Source organism: Pinus tabuliformis, chromosome 1_1 (genome assembly GCF_031772625.1).
Source record: "Pinus tabuliformis cultivar Carrire ecotype Pingquan chromosome 1_1, CPIR1, whole genome shotgun sequence".
In the NCBI taxonomy this organism is placed as follows: Eukaryota; Viridiplantae; Streptophyta; class Pinopsida; order Pinales; family Pinaceae; genus Pinus; species Pinus tabuliformis.
In genome coordinates, this window is record NC_142297.1 from 458,162,376 (window position 1) to 458,182,495 (window position 20,120).

Genomic DNA, 20,120 nt, shown 5'->3' on the forward strand with positions numbered 1-20,120 from the left:
ACACAACATGGAGAGTTAGTAGTATGACAAAGAAGTGATCATCACGCATCCTTATGATTTCAATGCAACGACAAAATTGGAGTAAGAGTAAATTAGCAGAAGAATGGGGTGTCATGCCAGGGGTATATGCTTGGGAAGAATTGATGATGATAGTGACTACATCGAGCCAAGAGAAGCACAGGAACAAAAATTAGAACCTCCATTGAGTTGAGTAAGAGTGTGAGGATATGTGCGAGAGAGAAGTGTAGAGAGTTGTGTATTGGAGAAAAGTGTTGCAAGGGTAGTGTTGTGGTGGAAACAGTGGAGAACCCTAAGCAGAGAAAGCAGAGCACACAGGAAGTGTTGCAGTGAGCAATAAGAGGAAGACTTCCACAAGTGTTCAGAAATAAAAGTGCAGAAGTTGAATCTGTAGACAATCATTAGTTGGTATTTTACTTGTAATTTGTATGCCTATGTTTTCAATATGGAAATTGTATGAAACAGTAGAACAGTGGCAATGACAGGATGGTGCCTGCACACTTAAGAATTTGGTGCCTCTTGGCAAGTTGGTTCTTGCTAAACAAAGGGGGTTGTTGCCTCTAGTGAGTGGGTGCTCACAAACAAACAGATGTAATTAAGTTGGTGCTTAAATTACATCATAAAACAAACAACAAATTGGTGGTTTTTTCCCTCTGGGTTTCCACGTGAAAACATTGTGTCAAATGTATGATGATCATGAGAATTTTGTTTGAGTATGTGTATCTAAAAGTTTACAGATTTATTGTTTCATGAATGCATGCTCTCACATATCAAAGAACATTAGAAGGAACTATAAGCATAGCAAGAAAAGAAAATTAATAGTTTCTTAAATTACTGATTCATCCCCCCCTCTTATCAATTCCTTATTCCAACTATATATATCGATATATATATATATATATATATATATATATATATATATATATATATATATATATATATATATATATAGATATATATCTGTGTGTGTGTGTGTGTGTAATATTGTTATAAAAGCAAGTAGGGGTGTTTCTAATGAATCTTAAAGATTCATTATAAGCACCCCTACTTGCTTTTATAACAATTTTACAACCGCTATCATACCAATGATTGTTTTTTTTTGTAGAAATTAATAGAAATTTTCCACTACTGATGAAATCGAACTAAAATCAAGAGATTACAATTTTCCTCTACTATTATGAGGAATGGAAATCATAATTTAGAAATGCATGCTATGACACACAACCATTAAAATCATAAGAACATAATGATTTTACAGGGGAACTCAACTGAGAAAAATCCCTCTATTTTTTTTCATTAATCAGATCAGAATGAGAAACTATTACAATGTCTTGCTTCGATCCTGAAGGACACCCTGCACTGTAAACATGTTCTCCTACTGACTGTTCTACTCTGGCCAACATTTAATCAATTCAATCCTCTGTCAACCTCCTATTTCCTTGTGCAATCATTGAGGAAATTAGCTCCTAAAATATAGGATAAGGAATTTCCTCCTATTTTCTTGTGCAATTCCCAAGGAATGATTCACCTCCTTAACTGCCAATCTTGTACACTCAACTAGTATACAATTGATAATTACAATGTGTCTTTTCCTCCACTCCAGCTAGGAAATTTGAATTCCATGCATGTATGGGCTATTTTTAGTTGATTGACTAGCATAATTGTGATAGCATTGAGCTAACAATAGTTATACTACTCAACTGACCTTCCAATGACTCAATTAATTACTTGAGCTCAGTTAATTGAGTCAAACTGAAAATAATTGAACTAGATTGCTAAATTTTAGCAATCACTACATCCATAACTCTACTTTTGGCCTATAACTCGAATTTACTGAGCTAAATAGTAGACAAGGCCATGTCATACAAGTTAACTGCAAATCCAATTCTTTTTACTGATGTGTAAAATTGAATTACTAAATTTGACTAAATCACAAGTCAAATTTAGCCTTTCTTGCTACAATTTCTAACACCCCCTCTTAGCAAGAAAGAGATTTTGCACCACCCCTATCCTGCAACTGTGGAATTCAAAATTTCCTCTTAACCATGCCTTTGTCAATATATTTGCATCATGCTCCTCAGTTGGAATGTATTGTAGCATCATAATTATCCTCTACAAAGAATCCCTCAAGTGATGGTACCTGATATCAATGTGCTTGGATCTATCATAAAATATTGGATCCTCAGAGAGTTTAATACAACTCTGATTATTACAATAAATCATTGGCAGATCCATCTCCTATTTGAAAACATGCACAAGTATTTTACTCATCCATATGGCCTCACACGTTGCTTGAATTGCAACCATGTATTCAACCTCTACTGAGTTGAATGCCACATACCTCTATTTCCTAGTATACTAGGAAATAGTTGCAGACCCAACATTGAAGATAGCACTTGAAGTACTTTTTCTTGTCTGATGGAATCCCTTCCCAATTTTCATTGGTAAAGCCTTCCTTTTGTATCATAACCCATACTCAATTGTGCCTCTGAGGCACCCCAATACATGCTCTACTACCTTCCAATACAAATTGGTAGGCTTCACCATGGCTTGGCTCAACTCATTAACTGCATGGCATATTTCAGGCCTTTTGTTCACCAAATACATCAAGGATCCCACAAGTTGTCTATAGATGGTAGAATTTATTACCTATCCTAAAGAAGCACTCCATTATCACTTCTTATACCTTTCAATTTCTAGCTAGTCTCCTTTTCAACCAATGCTTTGAATTCAACAAATTTAGAGAAAACTTCATCCTTCTTTCACAAGCAGAAGATCTAACATTTTCTAGAAACGCCATCAACAAAAATCACATAATACTTATTTTTTATTGTAAAGGCTATAGAAAATGGTCCACATACATCACAGTGGACTCGCTCCAACATTTCTCCAGTTCTGCTATCCCGACCCTATAAGGTGGATTTGAATTTTCCCCAATGTGCATCCCTTGCAGACATCATGTTGGTTAAGGGTGCATTTCGAGAGACTGATGGTAATCTGTTACATGATTTTTAAGGCCCCATGGTGTAGGTGTCCCATGCGCGTATGCCAGAGTTATCCAACATCTCGAATCTGCACCTTTTATGCCTTGCTACTCAATGTAGCACAAGGCTCCACCTCAAGTTTGTAAAGAGTTTTAATCACTCTAACTCTTACCTGTTTCACCTTCCCAGTAGCTACATGTCTCAGAAAATCTTTCCCATTACTGAAAAAACATCATAGCCTCATATCCAATACAACTATAGAGATCAAGTTCTTCTTTAACCCAAGTACATACATGACATCTTTCAGATGAAGATGGGAGCCTGACTCCCTCTTAAATATTATTGTACCAATTCCTTTGGTATTGTACCTATTGTAGAAGATTGAGATGGAGTTTCAGGAGGCTTCTCCATTTTCTTGATTTACTAAAGCATGATCCTTTGCTTTCTCATCCTTCTTTCTTTCCTTCTTGATCAATTTCCTTTAATAATTTGCAAACAATTTGTCTACCTTATTTTCCATGGTGTAGAAATATTTGCAGAAAGCTTGCTCATTATTGGTATGAGAATCATCATCTGCCATTTTCCTTCTTTGTGTTTTACTTCCAACCTCTGGATCAAAGCACTTAATTTTTCCTTCACCCTTTTTGAGCTTGGCCCTGTTTATCATTCACACTCACAATTCACATCAGCAAGAAGATCAATCTTATAAAAAACATGATCTAGGATGTTTAATTCATTGATTTTTACAGAATTGCATGAAAAAGAGCTAGAAAAACCATGTGCAAAAACTTAAAGAAGAGGAAACATAAAGGAGACCATAAAGACAATGCAAAAAAAAATTGATAACAAAGTTTGTCCAGTGTGGAATAAGTCTCCGGGCCCTGCTTCAATAATGGGAAGGCCTCTTCATTCATCTGAACAAAAATAAGGAGTACATGGAAAAACACATCATTATACCTCCAATCCGGGAGTGACCTAAAAATGGGCTTCTTAGATCCAAAATATACTTCACCAATGAAATCCTCTCGAAATGCTAAGAAATTTGAGTATGAAATTCAACTATGTTTTGTCACCTGCAACTCTGGCCCCTAAGAGAATCTAAAATATTCCACATAGATCCTATGAGAGAATATTCCTAGAATATTTCAAGGAATATTACCTTGCTGGAAACTTGAATCCTAGATTTGGGCACACAAGGTTATTCCCCTTTGACTTCGGGTTCCAAAATTTGATTCTTCCACACCACGTCATTCTGATCCTCCATTCTTCCATATGAGTGACGAGGGTTTAAATATATGGGTGACAACATAGATAACAAAGCCCCACTCACCGGGTGGGTGATGTAGGTGCATTAGGCAAGCACAAAAGTTAATGAAGTCTATATGAGAGCTTACCAATGTGATGGGACGGTCACATGGTAATGTCGAGGGGGAATTTTTGTTAAGAAATTTTAAATGTTGAATTTAGGAGTGAGTTTTGATTTTTTTAGAAATAAGTTGGAGTTATTATTTTCTAATGTAAATATAGTTCTCAAATCCCTTATTTTGTGAAAAAGGGGAAATGATTCACATTTTGTGACTCTTGGTTGTCGTAGTTAGGTTTTTTTTGGGAATAAAGAGAATGAGTTCCTAGAAGCTCCTGAGGGAGAAGAAGAGAGGAAATCATTGTTTCTATGTGTAACTATATTTCTAAAGTTTGCAGACCCGTTTGTACTTTCCAATATGTTTGAACTCGAAGGAATTCTTGTGAATGGTATACATCAACAACAAATGGGACTGTGAGCTTGTATGGTTCGAGATTGAATCAAAACCTTGTGATTAAACCAAATTGATTAATGTTTATGGATTTTTATTAATTGAAGTTTTATTCATATGTGTTTGATCATTGATCCAGGTGGTTCCAGAGACACACGTAGGACAAAGAGGACTCAGGAAAGCTCAAAAATCAAAGCTTTTGGATTATGCTTGAACTAGGGCTAGAGCATATACCTTGTCATCCTAATCATGGTGGTGCAAACGGTTCGTCAATCCGAGTCCGGATGAAGGAGATAGAGGCAGTCAAAGTTGGGTTGACTTTTGCTAACTGGGCGGGCTTAAGGAGGCCACAATTTGAATTGTTTTGGTGGATGGAATCTGGCCAACTCCAGCTAGATTCCAGGCAAAATTTTCGCCTTGTTAGTTTGTCTCCTTCACCCTAAAATCTGAATTTTTAAAAAGGCCTATTTATTTAAAATATATATATATATATATAAAGGTGGTGGCCACACCCCCACCACCACCCCACGCCTCACCACACGTATACCAAACAAAATATTAAGGTGAGACTGGTGGGAGTTGAACCCGCCCAACCACGTGGTCCGGCCCCGTAATACATGAATCAACCAAACTTTAATGTGCAACCTTGTATGCATAAAAAAACAGAACCAACGTGCCCATTAATACCCTCAATACGGCGAAGGTTAAGGGGTGGGCCACACAAGGTGGGCCTGACCCCCACACATGATTTAATATGCCTCCCATACATGGTATTCAAACAATAAGTGTTAAAAAATAGGGAGGGGCGGGATTTGATCCCCCGACCCCTCCTCAACAAACTTACCAACTTAACCAATGTGCCACAACTACTTACATTGGTTAATCTGCCAAAAAATTTACATAAACACAGTTTTCTTCAGTGCGCCGAGGCAGTGGAGGAACTAGGAGTGGGCACGAATTTCGAGACAGGAGGAGGCTGTGCATGCAGTTCGAGGCAGAATTTTGCAGGAGGGCAGAATTTTCACTTTGTCAGATTTTGACAAATTTTATATGGTTTCAGCACTTCTCGACACCACGAATGCCATGGCGCTATCCATTTCTCCATCAGAGTTCTGCATTTTTCCGTCATTTTTTAGTATGCAGGTGGAACCATGATTGCTGCAAAAACAGGGAGTGGAACCATGATCCTTGAAATTTTCCCGAGATAATTTTTCTCCATGTCGGAATATAGTCAAGTTTATAGTCGTTTTTCATGGCTTTCCACAAGGATCGCAATGGAGAGGTCAGATTCACCCTTTGACTTACAGATTTCCAGTCCACCCATGGAGTAGAATCTTTGAGGAATCTAAAAGATTCCTTGAGCCCCAGATTCTCAATTTCTCAGAATTCAGAAATTGGACAGTCGATTTTGCACTATTCGATGCCACAAATCTGATGGTGCATTCAAATTTCCCATTTGCTCATTCTATTCTTCAACCACTATTCTAAGTGGAATGCAGGTGTCAGCATTGATGTGTGAGTATCCATTTCCATGCGATTGATGCCATGAGATAGATGATCCGAACAACTTCAGCAGTTTGACATCCGCTTCTTCAAATGGCCCTTGGTTGTGAGAATCGTCTATGTGATGTACTTGTTGTCATGATTCGTCATGTTATGTTTTGAGATCCCTTTGTTGTATGTTGATGAGATACTCATGTTGTTGTCATGTATGTTTGCATTGAGATCCCTTTTATGCCATGTTGGTGGGATGCTCATCATGCATGAGTTTATGTCATACTGATAGGAGTCCTTTTGACTGAGAGTTCCTATAGCAGAACATCTCTTGGAGCCACCCGTGCGCGAGGGCATTTTTCCTTGTATGATAGCGACATCACCTCTATGTACATCATCACTATTAACAACACTTAATGCAGTGGCCTACACCATCTTGACACCGGGGCCTGGAGACGTAGTCCCTCTTGGACGAACTCTATTATCAATGGCTTATGTTTTTATGTTGCTGATGATTGACATGTTCCTCTTCATTACAACATGCACATGTATTCATTTATGTTCTTTTAAAAATGCAATTTAACACATCACAAAAGTAAAAGGTCTTGGAAGGGTCCTTTGTCTCACCTGGACTCGGATCAAGTGGTATCAGAGCGGTCTTTGCGTTAATGTGAATTGCAGCGTGAACAATGGAACATGCAGCTATAGAGGATGAAAAAGCGATGTACGAGACCATGCTCAAAATTTCCAAAAGGGTGGAAATCATGTATGAAACTCTACAGAAAGAGACAGAGGAAAAGGAGCGATTGCAGCTTCAGTTGCAAGCTACAAAAGAGGCCATGTAAGAACTGAAGGAAAACAAACATAATCTTCAAACAGAGAATGTTGAATTGAAGATGCATCTACAAGAAGAGAAAGAGGAGAAACAAAGTTTGCTACGACAGCTGCAAGCAAAGGACGAAGCCTTGGAAAAGCTGCAGCATGACCCATGTGAGGTAAAAAGTAGTTCTCTGAATTCATGTATGTTTCCTAATGATGATTTCGCTATTTTTGAAAATCATACCATAGGAATTGGCTCCAAATTGTTGAAGAAAATGGGGTATGAAGGGAAAGGCTTGGGCGTTAATGGCCAAGGAATTGTCAACCCATCAAAGTAGAGGAATTACCGTGTCAAACAGGACTTGGGTATGTCAAAAAATAAGTTGGGGAACATGCCATGACAGTTAGTGAACCACCAACAACAGATGATGAGCAGCCCTCATCAGTTCTTTCCAAATCGAAAGAGGAGGTAAAAGATGTTGATTTCCTTTCGGTTTCATCGTCACACAGTATGATTTCTGTTGGAGATTTGGAGATTCCAATTACAGGGACAAACATAAAGCTCCTTACAAGGACAAGGCAAGAGGAATGTTATAGACATATTTGGGCACTGAAACCCCAATCACATATGTAGATAAACCAAGGCCTCTCAAACCCCTAAAAGTGTTGTTTCACACCCTAAAATATCAAGGTCAACTGATTACATCATTTCCCAGAAGTTCTCCCTAAAAAACCACTCAGAACTGGCCAAAACTGGACCATATAGACTGCTCCTTGGCCAAGGTGTGATGCATCTCACCTGTTACACATGGGGGGTGCGATGCATACTGAAAATGCCTTCTGTAGGGTGTGATGAGTGAGAGTAGACAAATGGCAGAGGCAGTTTGCTAGGTGGAAACTCAGAGAAATTTTCTAGAAACTGCTCATATGACACTTGCCTCTCTGAATTCACCCAGGGATGAGTAAGAGATCATGAAATCTCCAAGTGGAACCAAGAACTATCAGAGAAATGACACTAATCAAAAACCTAGAAGCTGACTCACCCCTCTGCAAATATCTATAAATGGATCCCTCATCCCAGAGATCTAGAGGCTGGAATTTTGTAATTTGTAAGGAAGTGTTGTTGGTTTCTCTTTGAGACATTGTATTGTTGGGTGATATTTCTTTTCATGAGGTGAAGAGGGCTTTCATGCTGGGAGGATGATGCTGGATCAGACAGCTAGGTTGTAATTCTCTCTTCTACTTCTACTATCAATAAAGTTATTTGAATTTTCCTCCATATACTTGTGTACTTGTAAATCTTGTATTTGTGAATGCAATTGTATGGTTAATGTACTTCTGATTCTGCATTGTTTATGGTATCATAGATCTCTATGCTTTGATGGTATTTTGCTGCTTTGCCTCTACAGGTGTTCTTTGAAGCGGGACAAGTGAGAAAGGAGTGGCGAACTCTGTCAAAGGAGAGAGGAAACAAGCAAGGAGCCAAGCGAAGGATTGAGGTTGGTGCTCTCTACTTCTCTCTTATCTATCATCCATAAAGGAAAACACAAGTTAATTTGAATTGTTTGTTTCTAAGATAGCTACCCGTCTTAGTGGGACTAGCAGATCAAATAGTGACGCTAGTTTTCCCAGAAACAAAATGGCAACTCCGTTGGGGAGTGAATAGTTTGTTTGTTTGTTACTGTTGTTTTCTTTATAAACTAAAAACGGAGCCTGAAGTTAAGCCAGCTAGCCTTTGAACTGCACTTGCTATGCAAGTGCAAAGTATATCAATGTTGCTTCAGTCAATCTTCGGGTTGGTTCATGAACTAAAAATCTAACTTGCAAACATCATAAGTGCCCTGGTGGTAGCTCAATAACCTCATAAGATCATACCCCTATACTTTGTTGTTACTATCCATCATAATCTCAGCCTAAATCACTGAACTTAGCTACAAATTGTGAGTGAAAACCAAGCACAATTTCATTCCCTGGTCCATCACATTGTCTCTAACTGGCAGCCTGGATGCATCTCACCTCCAGTGTGTTGCAGGTGAGATGCATCCCTGTTTCCCTTAAGGACAGGTACGATGATTGAATGAGACTGTTTCCCTCTCTGGAATTTGGTTTTTTCTTCATTGTTTTCAGCTCTATTCAGTAGTTTTGCAGCCTATGATCAGTATATAATTGTTGAAGCCTTCTTCCTTTACATTATTCAGCCTCCATTGATCAGGAATTGTGAATGTTTTTTTGCATTTTTCATCATTTACAGTCCTCCTTTGCAAATAGTAGCTTAATCGAACTGTCGTCTTTTGATTCAAAAGTGTTGCAACTGTCATTGTGAGTCGAAAAGAAGAGTGTCGTAAAGTCTTCTTCTTCTAGATAGTCGATTCTACTTTTGCCATTGTATTTGATTTGAATCGTCAATATTTGAAGTGTCGAAAGCAGTTTTCCATTCAAAATAGAAAGTGTCATCTTAGTGTTCCTTTCGTTTTGAAAAGAAATTGCTAAAGTGTCACCTTGAAGAAAAGTAGTTCAAATTTGTACTTAGTTTTCTTTTTGGCATTATCACATTAAGGAAATGGAAAAACAAATACATGCATGTGCATTTGCATTTAGACTGCATGCAGAAATTAATTTAGGAAAAGTGCATTTAGTGTGTGCTCTTTGCTCTCTGTTGAAAGAATTGTACTCTTCTTTCCTTAGTAGCTAGGATTTTCATTGCTAAAAGAAAACAAATGACTGTTTATCATTTTAGATTGCATATTTAGGAATTTTACATCTACATCACGTGGTGAACCTTGAAAGGCAAACTTCTTAAGAAAGATCAACTATAAAATAAACCTCAATGAACATAAAAATGCTTTGGAACCTAACACACAACATCTAGAAGTCTAGGCTAGAGACGTATTCCGGTGTCGTAAAGCCTGGTAACTATCGTTTTCATCGAAGGTTGGGTGATTCCTCCTCTTTGATATGACAAGTGCCAGTACGGACTTGTGCTCCCCGTACCGTCAAGTATATATTGGGAGACCACAATAGGTTGATATCCTTTATCCTTAGGAAGTCGTGTCTGCTGCCCTATTGATCGCAATGCACTGAACACAACATTCGGGAAGATTGACTGCCATACGTAAAGTCCTTGGTAATTTATCTTTAATTTACCACCAAGGTGTATATTGCAGTTTTGCGATTGGTTTGGTAATCCCTCTGTCTATATTTCTATAGTCACTTTTGTTCCTTTTCGACTCCTTAAAAGAAAAGGTCCATCTGAGCAATTGTCACTTCAGGCTCATTAAAAATCAAAGGCAACTAGAGTCACCTTTAGCTTTTTCTCGACTCTTAAAAATTGAAAAAGCAAGTTGTGTCAAAGCATCATAAAATTTATTTAATTCGGAATAACATCCCTCTTCCCTTGTTGATCTTAGGTTGAGGTAATGGAATCCACCAATCAAGGATTTCCCCTTGGGGGAAATCCTAGTCCTTTCTCTTCTTGGGGAGATATTGGTGCTCCATACATGGCTACATTGTCCCTTCCAGGAATCACAATTGGCCTGCCGGTATGACTATTCTCAACCTCTGTTGTTCAAAATACCGTAATTCCTCAGCAATCGAATCAACAACTAGATGATACTGGAGTTTCTCCCTCACCTTCTACTTCGTTTGTTTCTCCCTCTCTTTCTTCCTCTTCACTTGGTGAAGCTAGTGATGCAAAAAACCAAGTAACTGAGAAGAAGAAGAAAGGGAAGGAGGAGAAGAAGAAGAAACCGATCCAGCAAGGGGGCAACCATGCATCGTCTGGTGAAAATCTGCACACCGCATGTTCTAAACCCAAATCTCCATGCGTAATTTGCAAAGGAAACCACTATCATCGAGATTGTCCTTACATCCCGCGGATCTTGAGAGACTGGTCTCCCCGCTTGCACCATTCGGTGTCAACAACCTCTGTCGATCATGTTGAGAATACACCATCGACTAGTGAAAATGAAGTCAATGGACAAAAAGGAAGATCTAGACTTCATTGTAGATTGTGTGAAGGCGATCGTGCCCTCCACCGTTTTCCGTTTCTAGATGAAGCTAAAAGTGTCTTGGATAACCATCCTACTTCATCGCAGCGACTTCCACCTGGATACAAGAAATTCTTGCCAAGTCCATCGCTAGTTGAAAATCCAACTGACATACCTCTATTGTCAGTCGAAACGCCTATCATCGAAGATAAATCCTCTGAGTCCATACTGGACCAAAGTCAACAGGTCAGGATGGTAGCTGACCAGTCTTGCCTTCAGAAGGTCCACCTTTAGATGATACAGTCTCCAAAGAGAATGAGAATGACACCGTTCAAATTATTTTTTTTAACACAGAGTCTGATGAACATGGAGGCAATCTACCCATTCCTTTACCACAGGAGGGAAGTTCCCCATTTCAAGAGATTCATCCGGTTGTTTATTCGGTCCCTCCTCCAAGCAATCTAGTCATTTCCTTTGATTGGAATCTACTAGCAGGACCCCGCCTTCCATCTAATGTACCATTCTGAATCATAGTACAAGTTTATAGAATGATCATGTTTGGCACTATCATAGATGAAGGGGCTTCCATGAGTATCCTTTCCTCAAATGCTTGGAAAGCACTTGGTTTGCCATCGCTTCTACCTAAGAATCAAAATTTGGTAGGCTTCAATAAAGGAACTAGTCAACCGTTAAGGATCCTTCCAAATTTGCCTCTAACTTTGAGAAGAAAAACCATTCACTTGAACGTGATGGTAGTCCAAGGGCCACTAGATTACAATCGACTCCTTGGGCATGACTACATTTACAGCATGGGAGCTATTGTTTCCTCACTCTTTCAGGTGATGTGTTTCCCATATGAAGGCAGAATGGTACAACATTTTGACCAGCTTTCATTTCCCGGTTCGAACACAGCTACGAGTCAAATGCCATTTCTAAATGGTCTCTTTGCACAAGGAATGTCTCTTCAACCTCCAGTTCATCCACCTAATTACCGCGAGTGATTCGGTGAATGTAACAAAGCTTAGGGGGCATGCACCCTGGTCTACTTTGGCAGACAAACCCAGATGAAAAAACAGATTTCCTTGTAGGTTATATGACCAGTTTGAAACACCATTTCTATGTAGGATATGGGATCACTCTAGAATAGGATCTCCTCACAAATTATGTGATTGGAAGCTCACACCATTCACCTTTGTCTATTTCAATGGACAGAGCCAAGGAAGTGTTTTGTCTACTCCGCAGACGAAATGATCCCACTTTAATGCAGGAACTTCCACAAGGTAATTGGAAATTCTCATTTTCTCAACACCTGGGGGCATGCAAACATTTTTATGCAAGTGAAAAGCAACCAACGTAACTCTAACCTCGTAGTATTTTACTAACTTCAACTGCTTAGGTTAGGTGATTGGTCTGATCCACCATTCACCTTTGTCGGCAGCCCCGACGAAGCAAAGGAAACGTTTTTTCTAAACTGTCCTACCTAACCCCAGTAGTTCATTAACCCTTAGTGTAGTTAGTTCTGTAGTTGGTCATTTCTAGCCCGCATACAAAAGGAAATGAGCAAAGTTTTGCATGGGGCAAGCTTGCTAAAAAATGAAGCTACTAAATAAGAGACATCTTTAAAAGATGACTGGGATGAGCAATGTTTCCGCAAGGTTCAAGCTCGTTAAAAAATAAACCCGCCTACGAGCAATGTTACCGCAAGGTTCAAGCTTGTTAAAAAATAAACCCGCCAACGAGCAATGTTACCGCAGGGTTCAAGCTCGTTAAAAAATAAACCCGCCAACGAGCAGTGTTACCGTAGGGTTCAAGCTCGTTAAAAAATAAACCCGCTACTGAGCATAGTTTTTAAAGATTCAATCTCATTAAAAAATGAATCCACACTCGGTAAATAACCTTTGTGATTGCATTGCTATCAACCTTTTGAGCCTTGGTCATGTTCTTACCATCACCTCCACTCTTTTAGATGATCATACACCTCCACTTGATTATTTACCCTTTTGAGGAACAGCCGCAATGAGTGATTCTATTATCCACCCTCGTTACACTACCGTGTTTGAGAAGTTCCAAACTTACCTGGAACTAGTTGCTACCCAGATACATCACTCGTTCCTCAAAAAACGAGTCTCTTTTAATCTCTTTTTAGACTCGTGAAATATTAAAAGACTACCGAGCTACTGGCCTTTCCAACTCGTTAAAGTAAAGGGAAGCGCCATCCCTCCTCTATATTTAAACTTTTTGGACCTGAGGGATCGTTACACAAAAAGATCGAGTACTTGTCTTGTTCGGCTCGCTAAAACTATCGAAAATTCACCCCTTTCGTATTATTTTATACTTTTTTGGAATTAAGGGATTATACCACGAAAAAGGACTATTGGAGTTTCCTTTTTGTCTCTTTTCAAACTCTCTAAACATGAAAAGGGTTGAGTTGTCTTTATCGTTAATCTCGTTAAAACAATAGCGACAAACTTGTCCATCTAGACAAGAGCGAGTTTCACTGTCGCTAGGCTCGCTAAAACATAGTGACAGGTTTGCCCGAAGGGAAAATTATAGAACAAGCATATGTTATCCTCCTAAAGCTTGACAAAAATAAAGAGGTACTAGTTAGCAATGACTAGGGAAAAAGGGAAGAAAACTTGAAGAACATCATTGGTAGCAGGTCGCTCTTGAACATGACACTTTCACTCCATCACCATGATTGAGTCGGGTTGGGTTATTCCGTTCACCATCACCATTGGTCCTCCATACCATCCATGGGGTTAATGCTACTGATCCATCACAGTGTCGCCGATATGTTCAAGAGAAGTCACTCAAAGAATTCACCAACCCAGCTAACGCCTCATCCACTGCAATACCTTCACTCTCCATTTTTCATGACCACCACCCCTGAACCTTGTATCATCAGATTGTTTTCACCTCCAGAAAATCATTTGCTTCGTTTCGTGTTGTAGATGTGGGATTCATTAAGGCCCTCCTATGACGGGTCACTTCTTGTTGACATCAGCTCATTATCCAAGAAGTTGACTTAGGAACAACCCTTTCAGTACTTTGAAGCTTGCATGCCTCAGTGGCAAGTTTCTCACTTCCGGCGACAAGTTTACATCAATGGCCTTCGACCGATAGATTTTGCGTGGTGTTCGAAATTAGGTCCTTTATTCACACCACGTGAATTGTACTGTAGTACCTTGAGGGTCATTATCATTATCGGTGATTCCTCTCGCACCTGTTAACAACTTACATCATTGGCTAGTAATCAGGCGATGTCTTTCCATGTTCGACTTCAGAACATCTTTTCAGATGGATCGACTTGTACATCGAACGAAGATTGAACAAGTTTGAAGACCCCGGATCTAGTTTCATCCATCCGAGCTATGATATATTCAGGAAAATAAAGACATCAAATGTACTCCATAGTTGCACAGATGATCATCCAAGCTAAGGGATAATGCCTCTACAAGAATCATCAGTCTGCCACACAGACGATTGTCTGTCCTATGTACATGAAAATGAATTTATAAAGCTGAGCATGGAAATGCCCACCTTAGCTAAATCATGAAAATAATATGAAGATAATGTATTGTATTATATTTTATACAGGTCACCTTCCAGTTCGAAAAACCTCAGATCCTCATGATAAAGCATTTCACCCGACATCAGAAGATTTACGACCTCATGCTTTAGGGGGAAACTGCTATAGACATATTTGGGCACTGCAACCCCAATCACATATGTCGATAAACCAAGGGCTCTCAAACCCCTAAAAGTGTTGTTTCACACCCTAAAGGATCAAGGTCAACTGATTACATCATTTCCCAAAAGTTCTCCTTGAAAAACCACTCAGAACTGGCCAAAACTAGACCATACAGACTGCTCCTTAGCCAAGGTGTGATGCATCTCACCTGTTACACACGGGGGATGTGATGCATACTGAAAATTCCTTCTGTATGGTGCGATGAGTGAGAGTAGACAAATGGCAGGGGTAGTTTGCTAGGTGGAAACTCAAATAAATTTTCTAGAAACTGCTCATGTGACACTTGCCTCTTTGAATTCGCCTAGGGATGAGTAAGAGATCATGAAATCTCCAAGTGGTACCAAGAAATATCAGTGAAATGACACTAATAAAAACCTAGAGGCTGACTGACCCCTCTACAAATATCTATAAATGGATCCCTCATCTCAGAGATCTAGAGGCTGGAATTTTGTAATTTGTAAGGAAGTGCTGTTGGTTTCTCTGAGACATTGTATTGTTGGGAGATCTTGCTTTTCATGCGGTGAATAGGGCTTTCATGTTGGGAGGATGATGCTGGATCAGACAGCTGGGTTGTAATCCTCTCTTCTACTTCTACTATCAATAAAGTTATTTGAGTTTTCCTCCATATACTTGTGTACTTGTAAATCTTGTATTTGTGAATGCAATTGTATGGTTAATGTACTTATGATTCTGCATTGTTTATGGTGTCATAGATCTCTATGCTTTGATGGTATTTTGTTGCTTTGCCTCTACAGGTGTTCTTTGAAGCGGGACAAGTGAGAAAGGAGTGGTGAACTCTATCAAAGGAGAGAGGAAACAAGTAAGGAGCCAAGCGAAGGATTGAGGTTGGTGCTCTCTGCTTCTCTCTTATCTATCATCCATAAAGGAAAACACAAGTTACTTTGAATTGTTTTTTCTAAGATAGCTACCCATCTTAGTGGGACTAGCAGATCAAATAGTGACACTAGTTTTCCCGGAAACAAGGAGGAAGAAGAACTTGGTGTTAATAACCAAGGCATAACTCAACCATTGGAGGTTGGGCAGAGACCTCAATTTACAAGCTTGAGATACACTAAAGGAGAATGCTTCAAGGTGTCAGATTATTCTGAGACATCGTTGAAATCGTCAAGGAAAAAGAATGATGGGAACACATCCCCATCATCTCATGACAGTTTCCATTGCAAGGAAAGAGCTGAGGCAAGCTATCGTTGCCATAATTACACCAAAGACAACAAGGAAAGGTATTACCACTCTCGAAATTTGAATGTTCATTTCGATTATGATCATGTTAATAATGAGCGTAAAACATGGCATCAAAAAACATGTACCTTTTGTGGATTACATAACCATACATTTTCTAAGTGTTGGAAAAGAATGGCAGCACACAAAAGGATGAGGCATGAAAGAGCCTCTCAACAGTAGGAAAAGAAACATGTTAAACAGATCTGGAGGAAGAAGACCTATTGCAGTCATTGTGACAGAAGTGGCCATCAAAGCGCCACTTGTTTGAGGCTCCATCCAGAGCAGTGCCTTAAAGACAAAGTGTCAGTGCATGAACCAGGTGAAATGATTGTTTGACAAGAAAAACCACCACAAAGAGGTGACCCATTCACATTGATAAGTGAAAAATGGTTTCTAGATATGTTAGCATTTCATGGTTTTACTTTTTTAAATCATTTGTTGCATTTTAGAATGTAAAAGTGATGATGTGTTATCCATCACTTGTTTAACAACAATGATGTCTGGTCTTTGTTTTGTGATAAAATATGAAAGTGATGTTGTGTTTCCATCACTTGTCAAAACAAATAGTGTTTGGCCTTATCTTTGTAAATCATGTGTTGCAGTGATGATGTGTTTCCCATCACTTGTTGAAGCAACAATGATATGTTACCCTTGTTTTCATAGCTGGGGTCTTGCGTCCGTCTTGATGTAAACTTGACCATTGAGTATGTTTTATAAACTCGTGGCAAGTGTGGGACGTTCGGGCCATTAGTTGGTCATGAAAGTCAAGCATGTAATTTGAAAAACAATGTACTGCAGGTTGCAAAGGTAGTAGGTGTCAGCTCGTCACTTAAGGCTTCGAAGAACAAAGGTGAAGGAGATGGAAGCGAAACCTTTTTAAGACGCTTGTGATGCAGACAAGGTACAAAGAAGTTGCAGATTATTTTTCATGCTTTTGGAGGACCAAAAGCTCCTTAGTGGGGAGGATTGATTCAGGTGGCTCCAGAGACACACACAGAACAAAGAGGACTTAGGAAAGCTCAAAAATCAAAGTGTTTGGATTATTCTCGAACTAGGACCAAAGCATATATCTTGTCGTCCTGATCGCGGTGGTGCGAACGGTTCATCAATCCGAGTCTGGATGAAGGAGATAGAGGCAGTTAAAGTTGGGTTGACCTTTGCTGACTAGGTAGGCTTAAGGAGGCCCCAATTTGAACTTTTCTAGTGGATGGAATCCAGCCAACTCCAGCCAGATTCCAAGTGAAATTGTCGCCTCGTTAGTTTGTCTCCTTCAACCTAAAATCTGAATTTTTAAAAAGGGCCTATTTATTTAAAATTAATATATATATATATATATATATATATATATATATATATATATATATATATATATATATATATATACACACACACACACATAAAGGGAGGTGGTGGGCCACCACCCCCACCACCCCACACCTCACCATACATATACCAAACAAAAGATTAAGGTGAGGCTGACAGGAGTTGAAGCCGCCCGGCCGAGTGGGCCGGTCCCCACCGGGGGGCCCCATAATACATGAATCAACCAAACTTTAATGTGCAACCTTGTACGCATAAAAAAATGGAACCAACATCCCCATTAATACCCTCAATACAATGGAGGTTAAGGGGTGGGCTTGACCCCCACACATGATTTAATATGCCTCCCATACATGGTATTCAAACAATAAGCGTTAAAAAATAGGGAGGGGCGGGATTTGATCCCTTGACCCCTCCTCAACAAACTTACCAACTTAACCAATGTGCCACAACTACCTGCATTGGTTAATCTGCCAAAAAAGTTACATAAACACAATTTTATTCAGTGCGTCGAGGTAGATGGAGGAACCAGGAGCGGGCACAGATTTTGAGATAGGAGGAGGCTATGCACACAGTTCGAGGCAGAATTTTGCAAGAGGGCCGAATTTTCACTTTGTCAGATTTTGACAAATTTTATATGGTTTCAACACTTCTCAACGCCATGAACGTAATGGTGCTGTCCGTTTCTCCATCAGAGTTCTACATTTTTTGGCCACTTTTCAGTATGCAGGTGGAACCATGATTGTTGCAAAAACAGGGAGCGGAACCATGATCCTTGAAATGTTCCCAAGGAGGTAATTTTTTTCCATGTTGGAATATAGTCAAGTTTATAGTCATTTTTCACGGTTTTCCACAAGGATTGCAATGGCAAGGTCAGATTCACCCTTTGAGTTGCAGATTTCCAATCCACCCATGGAGCAAAATCTTTGAGGAATCTAGGGAAAATCTAAAAGATTCCTTAAGCCCCAGATTCTCAATTTCTCAAAATTCAGAAATTGGATAGTCGATTTTGCACTATTCGATGCCACAAATTTGATGGTGCATTCAAATTTCCCATTTTCTCATTCTATTCTTTATCCACTTTTCTAAGTGGAATGCAGGTGTCAGCATTCATGTGAGAGTAGCCATTTCCATGCGATTGATTCTGTGAGATCGATGATCCAAACAACTTCAACAATTTGACATCCACTTCTTCAGATGGCCTTTGGTTGTGAGAATCGTCTATGTGATGTACTTGTTGTCATGATTTGTTTTGTTATGTTATGTTTTGAGATCCCTTTATTGTATGTTGATGGGATACTCACATTGTCATCATGTATGTTTGCATTGAGATCCCTTTTATGCCATGTTGGCGGGATGCTCATAATGCATGAGTTTATGTCATACTGATAGGAGTCCTTTTGACTGAGAGTTCCTATAGCGGAACATCTCTTGGAGCCACTCCTACATGAGGGCATTTTTCCTTGTATGATAGTGACACCACCTTTATGTACATCATCACTATTGACAACACTTAATGCAACGGCCTACACCATCTTGACACCGAGGCCCGAAGACGTAGTCCCTCCTGGATGAACTCTGTTATCAACAACTTATGTGTTTATGTTGTTGATGATTGACATGTTCCTCTTCTTTACAATATGCACGTGTATTGACTTATGTTCTTTTAAAAATGCAATTTAACACATAATGAAAGTAAAAGGTCTTGGAAGGGTCCTTTCTCACACCTGGACCTGGATCAATCATTTTGAGAGCTTATAACTTGTTGAATCAATTTACATGAATAATGTGTACATTGTGGCTTCAATCACTATGTGATTTGTTCATTTATCTTTTGTATTCTTGTTGTATCATTTTCAAATCCTGTGGAGGAATGTTCCCTGTGTTTTAGAGTAGTGAATATGTGGCTTTTTTCCAACAACTTGAACGGTATTAAATTGAAATAGAGTACCTGATTTTGGATGCGGTCAAAATCCCAGCTAGATTTGTTTTTTTATTGTCAAATTCGATCTAACATTGCAAAATCTGGTGAAGAAAGGAAAAGTAATTTGTTTACTGTATTGAGCAGCAAGTCATAGATGTTGAGAGTTGGATTGGGAAAGAGCTGACTCGATTCATCTTCCTTGAAATCATTGTACAAAAATTTGATAGTGCGCTACCAAATCATTTTGTAGCAAACAACTCTACCAAATCATTTTATAGCAACTGCACAAATAATTAGAAAACAGATGCTATCATATCATTTTGAAGTGAATATGGAAAATAAAAATAAAAATTATAGGACTACGTTTTGGTTTGAAATCTCCTTTTAGCATGCTTGTTGCACCAATTTGTGGTATCATAGCTGATGGGCCTCCAAATTAGACATAAATTAACACCCATGCCTCTAAATTAGACATAAAATAAGGCCCATTTGACCATCCTTCAACACATTAAACCTCTCTTGTTGCATGATATAATGTATTTTTAACTTTAATATGTTCATTAAGAAGGTTTATGGATAATTGCATATTTGTGCCTAATATTATTTATTTTTGTAGAATATTATGAGAATATTGGGAAGATTATGGAGATTTGGAGGAGGAGACAATCTAGGGACCTGCTCCCTACTACATGAGGATCAATATTAAATAACAAATCAACAAGATGTTATGGAATTATGGCACAGATTGTGGAGCTCCAATGATTGAGAAAATCTAGGAATGTGTTCCATGCCTTTTAATGTAGATTCCTAGTATTGGGAACTAGATCC